We start from the raw sequence: 11,092 nt of genomic DNA on the forward strand, positions 1-11,092 counted from the left end.
TTTGCAAATGACATATCAGATAAAGGGCTAGTGTCCAAAATCTATAAAGAACTTAGCAAACTCAACACCCAAAGAACAAATAATCCAATCAAGAAATGGGCAGAGGACATAAACAGACATTTCTGCAAAGAAGACATCCAGATGGCCAACAGACACATGAAAAAGTGCTCCATATCACTCGGCATCGGGGAAATACAAATCAAAACCACAATGAGATATCACCTCACACCAGTCAGAAGGGCTAAAATTAACAAGTCAGGAAATGACAGATGCTGGCGAGGATGCGGAGAAAGGGGAACCCTCCTACACTGTTGGTGGGAATGCAAGCTGGTGCAACCACTCTGGAAAACAGCATGGAGGTTCCTCAAAATGTTGAAAACAGAACTACCCTATGACCCAGCAATTTCACTACTGGGTATTTATCCTAAAGATACAAACGTAGTGATCCGAAGGGGCACGTGCACCCGAATGTTTATAGCAGCAATGTCTACAATAGCCAAACTATGGAAAGAACCTAGATATCCATCAACAGATGAATGGATAAAGAAGAGGTGGTATATATACACAATGGAATACTATGCAGCCATCAAAAGAAATGAAATCTTGCCATTTGCGACGACGTGGATGGAACTAGAGGGTATCATGCTTAGCGAAATAAGTCAATCAGAGAAAGACAACTATCATATGATCTCCCTGATATGAGGGAGAGAAGATGCAACATGGGGGGTTAAGGGGGTAGGAGAAGAGTAAATGAAACAAGATGGGATTGGGAGGGAGACAAACCATAAGTGACTCTTAATCTCACAAAACAAACTGAGGGTTGATGGGGGGAGGGGTGTTGGGAGAAGGGGGGTGGGGTTATGGACATCCGGGAGGGTATGTGCTATGGTGAGAGCTGTGAAATGTGTAAACCTGGCGATTCACAGACCTTACCCCTGGGGATAAAAATATATGTTTTTAAAAAATAAAATAAATAAATAAATAAATAAAGTCTGTATTTAAAAAAAATATATATATACACACACACACATATATATATTTATAATATGTATCATTTCAACATGCAATCGATATAAATTACTAATGAGATGATTTACCTTCCTTTTCGCATTACGAATCTTTAACAACCCACACATATTTTACATTTCACCATTTCTACTTTGGATTAACCACATTTCAAGTGCTCAAAAGCCACACGTGGGACAGCACAAGTCTAGAGCAGGGGCAGCACCAAGCCTCACTGGATACTTACACAATACTTAGATTTGCTCTGCAAGTGCAGCTTCCAATGAAGCCTCTGAATCCTCTTTCCACCCCGACTGCCCCCTCACAGCTCCCCTCTTACAGCTATTTACGAGTACCCTCCCTACGAGCCCTTTCCCCAGGCCAGCCCTCCAGATAGTACCACTCTAGAGATCTTCCTGATGGGACTCTGTCTAAAAGTGAGGCACTGAACACTGAAGAATATAAAGGATTTATCATATCAGAGTTTCCTGAAAACACCATGTGCTCCTCTCATTGTTAAAAGGAGAAAAAGCTTTCAGGTTCTGCACACTGTGCAGAAAAAAAAAAAGAAATTTATTAAAATGCAGTGCAGATTTAAGTGCTACCTAGAAAATAGGTACTTAAGAAAGAAAGAGTTGCTGTCAATATAGAAATAAATAACTTGGCTTTGTCTCAGCTGGTGGGGATTATATATATTTCTATACAACTAGGAGCATTAATGAATAGACTTCTCTATAAGCCATGATATATTCTAAACTACTCGTGCTCTAAATGCTATTACCAAGATGTGGGTGCACTTCAGCTCAGAAAAGTTAGCTGTCATTTGAATTAGAAAAGGCACTACATTAAATCACTGTCTGCCCTTTTATATTCATCATTTTCAGGTTCTGTCACTCAGAGAAGGGAGAAAAAAGGCATTTATTTGCTTATCATTTTGAACAGCTCTTCCAAAAGAGGGGAAAAGAAAAAAAAAAAAAACAGAAAGTGGCCCGTATGGTCCCATAGAATCCTGAGAAGCAAACCATGTGCTATAACACGGGCTGCATATGTACACGTTTTATTTATAGTCACAGAAGTCATTATTAAATGCCCAGCTCCCATCTCAGTCCTCTTTGAAATGAAAGAGGGAATTTTAAAATAAAACAAATAAAATCAGTATTGCACCGTGTATGGTATTCTTTTTTTTTTTAAGATTTTTTTTATTTATTTGACAGACAGAGATCACAAGTAGGCAGAGAAGCAGGCGGTGGGGGGGGAAGCAGGGGCTTGATCCCAGGACCCCAACACCATGACCCAAGTCGAAAGCAGAGGCTTTAACCCACTGAGCCACCCAGGTGCCCCTGTGTATGATATTCTTAAAATTAAGACTTCTATATGAAAAGCCAAAATATTTTCTATTGTGATAGCTAAATGTTTTCAAATAGGTATCAATATAATCTTAATATAATTTAATAAAAGGACATGATATCTGGGATTCAATTGGAAATATTCAAACAAAGAAAAATGATAATAAAAGTTGGGGGAGGGAGGCCTGGGTGGCTCAGTCAGCTGAGCGTCTGCCTTCAGCTCAGGTCATGATCTCAGGGTCCTGGGATCGAGTCCCACATCGGGCTCCTTGCTTAGCAGGGAGCCTGCTTCTCCCTCTGCCTGCTCTGCCTGTTCTGCCTGCAGCTTTCCGTGCTTCTGCTCTCTCTGACAAATAAATAAAATCTTTAAATAAATAAATAAAAGTTGGGAGAAATACCTGAAATAAAAATGATACTGAATGAGAGATACGTGAAGGTTCATTATACTCTCTGCACTGTGTATGGCTTATGTCTAAAGTTTTTCAAATAAAAAAGTTCAAAATTATTGGTGGTAAGTTTTAAAATATGTAGATATCTTTTTTTTTAAGATTTTATTTATTTATTTGAGAGAGAGAGACACAGCAAGAGGGGGAATACAAGCAGGAGGACTGGCAGAAGCAGGCTTCCTGCTGAGTGGGGAGAGCCCCAAGAGGGGCAGCTTGATCCCAGGACCCTGGGATCATGACCTGAGCCGAAGGCAGAGGCTTAATGACTGAACTACCCAGGGGTCCCAAATATGTAGATACCTTTAACAAAGGAAATTGTTACCTGGTTATTTCCAACTCAGGGCATGGCACAGGAGATTTACTATTTACTTACGTTCTTTTAAATTAGTCACCTTTTTATCAAACATTATTTTCTCAATTAAAAAACCTATATACACACATATGTACACACACACATTCGCACACACATTAGTGTTTTTTTAAGTGTAGAGCACTCTACACTTCCTGAAGAAACTAGTTATGCATTTAGCTTTGCACCTGATTAGTTGTGGGTCCTTAAGCAAGTTACTTCTGAGCCTTATTAAGAATAACATTTAAATGAGAAAATATATTTGAAAATACCCAGCAAAGTGTCAGGTACAATACAGGTGTTTAAACAACATTTAACACATAGGGAGAACTAGATTTACTATGGAGATATGGCCACACCTAATGTTTGAGGGGCCATGAGCAAAAGGAGAAAAAGAGTCATATGCCCATATTGTTTTTCTTTTCTTTTTCACCCAAGAGAGGACACCCCAACAAACTCCATCAAGCTCCACCACCCCCAACAGCTGCCCTTTGACCACTTCTGAGGCCAAAGTGGAGGGGGTGAAGTGGGATAATGTACTTAGTATTCCTTGTCCCTGGGTGAGGATGTGACTGGAGAGGGGCCTAAGTAGGTCCTTCCAAAACAAAGAACTCAGGGCAGTGGCCAGGACTAAAACCTGTACTGATTAGAGACCAGGTGTTACACCAAACCACTCAACAGAATAGCAGTCAGAACACATGGATTCATGCCCCAGTTCTTCCAGAAATTTCATGTGACCTCAGGCCATGTCTCTACCTAGCTGTGCCTCAATTTTCTCATATATCCATTTAATAAATATTTTTATTGGGCTTCAACTATGGGCTAGGCATGCATCTAGATACCATGAATACATAGAGTATACAAGAGACAATAGGCCTTGCCTTCAGAGACTTACCATATGAACAAGCTAAGATATCTGAGGCAAATGTATTCCAGACAAAGGGTCTCCTCTAAACCAAAATTTTCCTGATTAATCTTGCAAGTTGACATGTTCATTATGCACAAATAAGAAAAGAAGAAAACACAAATCAGAAAAACATAGCATAAGTTAAATTATAATGCAATATTATAAAGTGTGCAAAACATGTCTCTTTTCTTCCTTTTTATTAACCTTTAAAAAAATTTTTTTTAAGATTTTATTTATTTATGAGAGAGAGGGGGCAGGAGAGCTAGTGAGAGAGCAAGCACAAGTGGGAGGGGAAGGACAGAAGGAGAAGCAGACTCCCCACTGGGCAGGGAGCCCAAAGTGGGGCTCTACTCCAGGACCCTGGGATTACAACCTGAGCTGAAGACAGACACTTGACTGAGTCACCCAGAAACCCTGTTTTTGTTGTTGTTGTTGTTGTTTAATTTTTTTAGTGTAGTTGACACATAATGTTATGTTAGTTTGGGGTACAACATAGCCATTTGATAAATTTAACTATTAAGTTGTGCTCACCATAAGTGTAGCTACCATCTGTCACCATACAACACTATTACAATACCATTGACTACATTCCTTATGCTGTGCCTTGTATTCCTGAGACTTATTCCCTCCATGACTGGAAGCCTGTATCTCCCACTCCCTTTCCCCTATTTTGCCTACCTCCTACCCCCTACTCTTCTGGCAATCACCAGTTTGTTCTCTGTGTGTACAAGTGTGATTTTGCTTTTTGCTTGTTTATTCATTTAAAACATGCCTTTTAATATCTGTTCTCTAATACACCAGTATGAGCACTCCACAACTGCTGCTCTAATTTTAATCACAAGAATTATCACCATATGCCATACAAAATCCAATCTCTGAATGTGTCATTTTCTTTATATTATCCAGCTTATGTATATTTTATGTGGAAGATAAATTTATATAAAAGATAATGTAATCACAAAGCATTTATCCACATTAATTTTTTAGTAAATACGTTAATATATCAGGTGCATTATGAAACATCTATTTCAAAAAAGGTTAATAATGAGCTTTATTATTTGATAAACATAAAAAAGGAATTCACAGAAAAAGATGAATAAAGTATGTAATAAAGTATGGTCTAAGAATAGCTTATATTTAGGCTAAACTAGCTAATACTGGGTGCAGCTTTTTGACTCTCAATTCTGGAATGTTCGGGGTCAGGGCAGAGCCTCTGGTCAGACAAAGAGTCGTCAAGTGAGAAGAGCTAGAAGATCTTAAATAAAGAATTCTTTCTGGAGGGAGATAAACCATAAGTGACTCTTAATTAATCTCACAAAACAAACTGAGGGTTGCTGGGGGAGGGGGGTTGGGAGAGGGGGGGTGGGGTTATGGACATTGGGTAGGGTATGTGCTATGGTGAGTGCTGTGAAGTGTGTAAACCTGGCGATTCACAGACCTGTACCCCTGGGGAAAAAATATATTATATGTTTATAAAAAATAAAATTAAAAACAAAAAAAAGAATTCTTTCTGAAAGCGTGAGGAGTTAAGTAATAATGGAACTTATATCTTATTTAGTTCCAGTTTGACCTGAAAGAAGTTACACAAGGAGAGTTTCAAACCTCAGATCAGTCTAGCCATTTCATCCTACACCTTCTCAAGGCTGAAGAGTTGCCCACTTAACATAAAATACCACTTTTAAGGAACTACTTATACTTGTTAGATCTCACAACTAGAAACATCTCAAGGTACAGTGAATTCCTAGATAAAACGCAAAGCAGCCATAATGCAACGTAACCAAGTTTTCTCCTGTCCATCTCAGTTCAACACAAGCAAAATAGAAGTGTGCACGGCCCAAGCTTTCTAAGTAGTATAGCATTTTATTGCAGCTACTTCCACTAGATGGCACTAAAGAATCTTTTAGGAATCAGGCTCTTTCAAAAAAAAAGTCTTGGATGGGGGGCAGCCAAAAAAAAAAAAAAAGTGTGGGTGGAGCAGTAGAAGAAAGGAGGTTGAGTAGTCCCGCAGAGGTAGAGCTAAGGGAAGCCCCTATTAGAACACAGCTTCCACGAAAGGAGGGATTTTTGCTTGTTCTACACAATGATATACCATGGCAATCAAAAGTCCCTGCCCTCACTACTATTCTAGGGGGGAGCTAGCCATGAAGACATTCTGGGAAAACACATTCCAGGCGCTTAAAGAATATGTGATAAACAAAGGAAGGTCCTGAAGCGCCACGGAAGATGATGATCAAGTCGGGAGTTTCAGAAAGATCTCTGACAGGATTATCGAGAATGGACTAGAAACAGAGACACCAGTTAGTAATCTAAACAAAATATGATAAGGACTTGAACTTGACTTGAAAGCAGGAATAGTGGGGATGGATGGGAAGGAGTCAATTCAGAGATATGGTGTGGATAATAATGATAACAGTAAAAAGAGCCCTTTATATCAAACTCGGGCTCTAGAAACACCACCTTCAAATCTCACAACAATCAAGGGAGGATGAAGATTTTTATTAAATAGGGCTGAGAAGCCTGGGAAATACCAACATTTCAGAGCTAGGTGGAAGAAGTCATGCTCTGCAGGGAGAAAGACAAGGAGTCATCAGAGGGACGGGAAGTGGAAGGAAAAATCAAGAATAGTGTTATGGCAACCAAGGAAAGAGAATGCTTGGTTTTTGTTTTGTTTTGTTTGTTTGTTTTTTAAGATTTTATTTATTTATTTGACAGAGAGAGATCACAAGTAGGCAGAGGGGAGGGGGGGTGGGGGGTGGGGGGTGGAGCAGACTCCCCACTGGGCAGAGAGTCCGATGTGGGGCTCAATCCCAGGACCCTGAGATCATGACCTGAGCTGAAGGCAGAGGCTTAATCCTCTGAGCCTTCCAGGCGCCCTAGGAAGAGAAAGTTTTAAGAAGAAATCTGTCAAGGTCACAAGCAGGGGTGACTGGCTGATTCGGTTGGTAGGGCCACTTGGTGTGACTACCCAGGTTGTGAATTCCAGCCCCCGCTGGGCATAGAACTTACTTAAAACAAAATAAAACACAGCAAATTCTGTTTGATAACAACTGAAAATTTTTGAAGTAAGGAAGCAAGAGGGATGGTAAGTGAGAAAGAGGTGCAGTGGTGAAAGTAAGTCAGACACAGCTCTCTGGTTCACTTTCTATGTACTCACTCCTGTCTCTGGTGGGGCTAATCGATCACTCTTCATTCTTCACAGGTCCTCCTGCCTTCCCATCCTTCCTGCCTTTGGTACTTTTCACTATCTTGGGCTACGAGGGTGGGCTGAAACTCTTTAGACACCTTGATGGACCTGATCACATTCATCAGTCCCATTCCTCTGATCCTGTGACTTCGGTACTTCCCTATACTATTTGCTGCCTGGGGTCCCCAGAAAGATGAAGCAGTATGTGAGCACGGGAACCCTGAACTGATTCTGGGACAGGAGAATCCTTAACTAATGCTCTTCTGTGACTTCACTCCGTTTCACCTATGGTCTAACAGCCCATATACCTCTGGTTTATTCTCCTTTATTTGCAATCATCATTCTCTGCCTCATCAATAATAAGCCTTTATTACAGTGCTAGTGATCGGGCATTAGGTTCATTGCTAAGCGTTTCTCATCTTCATACAGAGACAATGTGTTTGTGCATGTATGTATACATACATATATGCACCCATATATACACACATATACATATATGTGTGTGTACATACATATATGCACCTGTATGTTCATATACATATATACAAACTAAATAAACATGCTTAACACTATCACACAAACTGAAAAGAAAAACATATAGCAAAAGAGCTCCTGGAGCTCAAGTCTGGAGCCCTGAAGTAACAGGGAGTTTCAAAGAGGTAGTGTAAATCAGGCCTGACATCAAAGGAGGGGTAGGTTTAAATAATATAGGTGGGAGGATTCTGCAGACAAAACTGGCAACAAAAGAAGTGTGTTTGGCAATATTTAGGGGACAACTAAAAGGCCAGTTTTGGGATATATTAGGGAATCAATATTTTATCCTGTGGAGATAAGGAGCTACCGAAACTTTTAGAATGAAGCCTGCCTTGTAAGCACGTTTTTCCAATTAATTTGGGCAAAATTGTAGGATTGATTGAAAAAAAAAAAAAAGGGGAGGCCAGGGATAATTCGGAGACTACTACAATACCTGAGGTGAGGGTGTAATACTACAGGTAAGGGTCCTGTATCATCTGAAAATTCTATGCAGTGAGATGCTGGCAGTACGGATGGAAAGAAATTGGCACCTGCCTGGATATGGAAAAAGGGAAGGGAAGCCAGGAGCACTGTAAGGTTTCAAGTTGGAGCGAAGGGGGAAAAATGATTCCTTGAGAGAATAAAATAGGAAAATTCAGAGTGCACAGTTTAGTGAGCAAAAAAGTTCAATGAAGTTTAAGGTAGGTGGGCCTGAAGATGATGGGGACACATTTGGGTGCAGATTTAAAATAGATAGTTGTGACCAAAGCTCAGGGGAGAAAGTGTGGATCTGGGAATCATCTGTGTAAGAGGGCATGTAGAGAGAAAAGGTAGGGTATAAAGAGGATGAAAGGGAACCAATGAGGAAGGAGAGTATGAGAAGCAGCCCAAGAGATCAGAAGGCCAGGAGAGTAGAGTGTTTCCGAAGTCAAGAAGGAAACAAGCCTGAAGGATGAGGAAGTATGTAACAATGGTGAGTACTAGAGACTGTATATTGAGAAAAGGCCAGTGACTTGGTCACTTGTAATCTATAAGAGAAAAGTTTCAATAGAAAAGAGGAGTTGGAAGTTAGTTTATTTGAGGGAGGAAAATAATGGGTGATGATGGTGATGACCACAGAAAGCAGGATACTCTTCTGAGAAATGTAAGGGTGAGAGTCACAAAAGTCAGTAAGTGGAAAGCCAGCCCAGTCAAGGGAGGATCTGCTTCCTCCTTTAGGATTTGATCGTAACTCTTGGCAGAAAGAACATGCTAGTAAAGGAGTGATTGAAAATGTAGGAACAGGGGCGCCTGGGTGGCTCAGTGGGTTAAAGCCTCTGCCTTCGGCTCAGGTCATGATCTCAGGGTCCTGGGATTGAGCCTCGCATTGGGAGCCTGCTTCCCCTCTCTCTCTGCCTGCTGCTCTGCCTACTTGTGATCTCTCTCTCTGCCAAATAAATAAATAAAATCTTTAAAAAAAAAAAGAAAGAAAGAAAATCTAAGAGCAGCAAGGTTTTGAAGAGCCAGGAGAGGCTGGAAGAGTTGAGGAACGGGAAGAAAGGCAGTCAGGATGGGTATGAGAGGAGGTGTGACAAACCACAGATTGGGGGGGGGGGCAGAGGGAGAGCCCCAACAGCCAGACTTGATCTCACAACCTTGAGATTATGACCTGAGCCAAAATCAAGAGTCAGATGTTTAAATCACTGAGCCACCCAGGCCCCCTGATAAACCATAGATTTTTAAGTAAAAAGTGAGGGAGTTCTCCAGATAGCCCTGCTTTTCTCACTCCATTAAAGGCAGTTACCTGCTGAGTATATAAGTGATTAGATGCTCAAGAAGAAAGGAAAGGGAGGTCAGGGTCAAATCTTAAACATGGCATCCCAAATAGGAGTTCAAGTCTCAGAGGTATTACCTTGGGCTGCCCACCAGACCTCTCTGAGACTCCATTTCCTCACAGAGTTGTTAAAAGATTAAGTGAAATAATGCACATGTAAATTCTAAAGCACTTCGTAAACAAGAGAAGCTTGGAACACCTACCATGGGAAATGTGACGGAGCATGAATAAGAGATGAAGCCAAGCATCACCCAGCATCAGGTGAAGCTGAGAGCAAGAATTATAGCAAACAACTGTCTGCACAGTTTTTGTGACTTACTCTGGCACACCCGAGTGTAGAAAGCAGATTCTGAGTCGGAGTAGGTGAGGAAAAGGAGGAGGAGGAGAAGCTGAAGAAACGTAGGTAAGGAGTATTTTAAGACCTTGGTAGGCATATTTATTTTGGGGAATCACATGTAATTTTTATATAAAAGTGGCATTTGGGGGCACCTCGGGGGTTCAGTCAGTTGGGCCGTCAACTCCACGACTTTGCTGGGGTTGTGATCTTGTGGTCCTGGATTAGAGCCGTACACTGGGCTCTGTGCTTGGTGGAGAGTCAACTTAAGGATTCTCTCTCTCTCTCCCTCTGCCCCTTGCCCCTCAAGCTTGCCGGTGCATGCTTGCACACATGAGCGCACGTGAGCTTTCTCTCTCATAAATAAATGAATCTTAAAAATAAATTTTAGGGGCACTTGGGTGGCTCAGTCAGTTAGGCATCTGCCTCCAGCTCAGGTCATGATCCCAGGGTCCCGGGATCCAGCCCCATATGGGCTCCCTGCTCAGCAAGGAGCCTGCTTCTCCCTCCCCAGCTCCCCTGTGCTTGTGTTCCCTCTCTATCTCTCTCTCATAAATAAATAAAGTCTTTAAAAATTTTTAAAAATAATAAATTTTTTACTTCATTGACATGTGCATTTTGGAAATGGCCAAACATTTCAATTCCTGAAAGTTTTTATAGCTTTCATATTTTAGAGTCCTGTTTTACTTTGTTTTGTGTTTTGGAATTCCCTGTATTTCTAAGCTTAGGCTCCAGGCCCTGGGCCTATGGCATGAGATGAGTAATGGAAGACCCATCGGGTCCAAATCAAGGAAGGAAGGTGACAAAACCAGCAGTGAGAGAATCAGGCATACTAGACAGGCTGAAGCAACCGGAAATCATAGGAACAGTGGAGGATAAGAAGCTAGAGTGTTACCATTTCTGGAAATTGAGGAGTTACGGGTCCCGGATCCCAGGTGTGGCCAAGCCCCCACAGGGCCAACGAGGAGACTCCTGGTACGGACACTTAGAGAAGGAGACAAAGAAACTGTCAAGGCTGCCAGACGCGTTCATCTTCGCCATCAGTCTGTGAGCCCACAAAGGGGTCATCCCTCGTCGACATCCTCCACTCTCCCACGGTGACCAGTCACGGGCCCTCCGCCATGATCAAAACGGCAGGACAAACGCGCTCCGTTTCTGGTATACAGAACTGTAGCATTCTGGGGGACAAACCCTC

The sequence above is a fragment of the Lontra canadensis genome, unplaced genomic scaffold (genome assembly GCF_010015895.1).
Source record: "Lontra canadensis isolate GAN:19392208 unplaced genomic scaffold, GSC_riverotter_1.0 scaffold75, whole genome shotgun sequence".
In the NCBI taxonomy this organism is placed as follows: Eukaryota; Metazoa; Chordata; class Mammalia; order Carnivora; family Mustelidae; genus Lontra; species Lontra canadensis.